The 2021-nt window shown below is 27.9% G+C and overlaps 1 long non-coding RNA gene across 1 annotated transcript; it reads left to right on the top strand.

Annotated features, from left to right (window-relative positions):
* The first annotated feature begins 417 nt into the window (after positions 1-417).
* On the top strand, positions 418-1586 carry LOC134245552 (uncharacterized). The gene is made up of 3 exons (XR_009987453.1): positions 418-446; positions 1279-1384; positions 1564-1586. It is a non-coding gene; the product is annotated as an uncharacterized LOC134245552 (long non-coding RNA).
* The last annotated feature ends 435 nt before the right edge of the window (positions 1587-2021 follow it).

Below are 2021 nucleotides of genomic sequence, written 5' to 3'. Positions count from 1 at the left end.
GTCAGACACTTGAACACATTGAATGAAAAGGAGCTTCACGTGTTTCATAGAACTTGTATCTGTAACATATATGTTACAAATATGTAAAAAAAAAAAAATAATAATGATTCGTGCCTTGAATAGGAATCGGTTAGAACTTTCAATACACTGTGATGGTATTTATCTTCAATCTTTTGCATATTTTAAGTGATTTCACAATTACTGTGTATACTGATTAATTCTTCTGATTTTTAGTTAGATGAAAAATGTTTTCAAGTTTAATATCTCCACTTTAAATTGTTCTTCTAGAACTCAAGTTTTCCATGTCATTATTGAAGCCGTGAATTGATAATAATAAAACAAATGTATTTTGATTCATGGATATATTCAAAATTTTACTAATTTTTATCATTTCTGTTGGATCCGATGTTCTTAAAAGAAAAGAATTTCTAATTGAAATTGACTTGGTTTGCTTTAAAACAATACACTTTGAAATGCAGGTGCTTTCCAGAATATTTTGAATATCAAGTAACCTCTCTTTATTATTTCTAAATATCTTAGGTTCTTATTTTGTTTACTTCATCACTATCATTTTTTAAATATCTTGCCTGAATGTTAAACCATTTAATTCCAAATCATTTTTTTTTAATCTCAGGGGGAAATTTGCGCTTTCTCGCTACACATTTTTTTACCAGTCTTATCAAACGAAAACAGAGTGTTCGAACAATTCTCTTACAAAACGTATATAGGTTTGAACACGCTTGGTACAATCAAGAAACTCCATGTTGATATATAAATTTTGCTTCATACAAAGAGTTGCTCTAACTTTTAAAAAAAAAATTAAAAGCAATTATGATCTATGTGTGATCTATTAGGTTTTGTCTTCTTTTGAGAAAATATTCCTTTTACATGAGAAATAATGCTACCGAAAACATGATAAAAACATAAATTCTTCTCCATTTTAAGTTGAAACATTTTTTACTTTTGTTTGCTAAATGATTTGAATTACTTCGGAAAGGATTGTCTTCTTTTGAGAAAAGAATCCTAGCTTTTACATGATCAATAAGGCTACCAAAAGCGTGATTTATAGAGAGAAAAAACAAATGTTCCTTTCCATTTTAAGTTGAAAGATATTTTTGCTGAAGTAGTTGGACTATCAATGTATAATATTTTTAAATGAAAGTTTTTTTTTAGGAATGTACCTTTTCTGACCCCTTCAAAATAAGAAATGTTTTATATTTTCGCGAAATTCTTTCAAATTACCTCATGCTTAAATGTTAAGTATGCTTAAAATTTTAGGAGAAAAGCTTCTGCAGATAAGAACGACACTGTGTTCTGTGGATAAAAGATGCTGGAACATTTAAACCATCTCAAGATTTAAAACATGATCCTGTTTGTTGAAAATGTTAGTAATCCTGATATCAAGTTATATCAATTCAAGTTAGTATTATATATTCATTGGGTCAACTTTTGAGGTAATTTTTAAATTTAGATATATGTAGATAATAATTTTGTATCTTCTTTTTTCCTTGAGGAAGCAGATTGTGAATTTCATTCAATCTAAATAAAAAAATTGTTTTACAGGGATCTCTGGTTGAGTTATATTCTTCAGTTTGTGAGTATTGATCTGCTTATGCTCATTATTTCAATATATAAGTAAGAAAAAAATATTAAGTCAAATTTAATCGAAAAATTGCCATTTCTTTATTAACAGAATGTTACTTGCAGTTTTGGAAGCCATGAAAAGAATTTGATTCTTTTACGTTTGAATCATATTAAAAATAGACAGATTAATGTTTAAAGGGAGATAATTCCCTTTTCTCCCTTTCTTTAAGTGCTGCATATATTTCTCTGCCATAACAGCAGAAGCCCTGCAAGCTTTAGAAGACAGTCTTGAAAAGATTACACTTTCTTAAATGTTAATTATGATTCTCATTAAACAAAGAAATACATTCTATCTTATGACAAGTAAAGGCTGGTATTTTCTCCTGAATACTTTATGTAAAAAAGAATTTACAGGGACTTCTGGTTGAAATGAAGAA

Source organism: Saccostrea cucullata, unplaced genomic scaffold (assembly GCF_032062105.1).
Source record: "Saccostrea cucullata isolate Sc308-1 unplaced genomic scaffold, CSIRO_AGI_Scuc_v1 ctg2982, whole genome shotgun sequence".
NCBI lineage: Eukaryota > Metazoa > Mollusca > Bivalvia > Ostreida > Ostreidae > Saccostrea > Saccostrea cuccullata.
The sequence above is the reverse complement of the archived record's forward strand: the minus strand, read 5'-3'. Positions and strand labels throughout refer to the sequence as shown.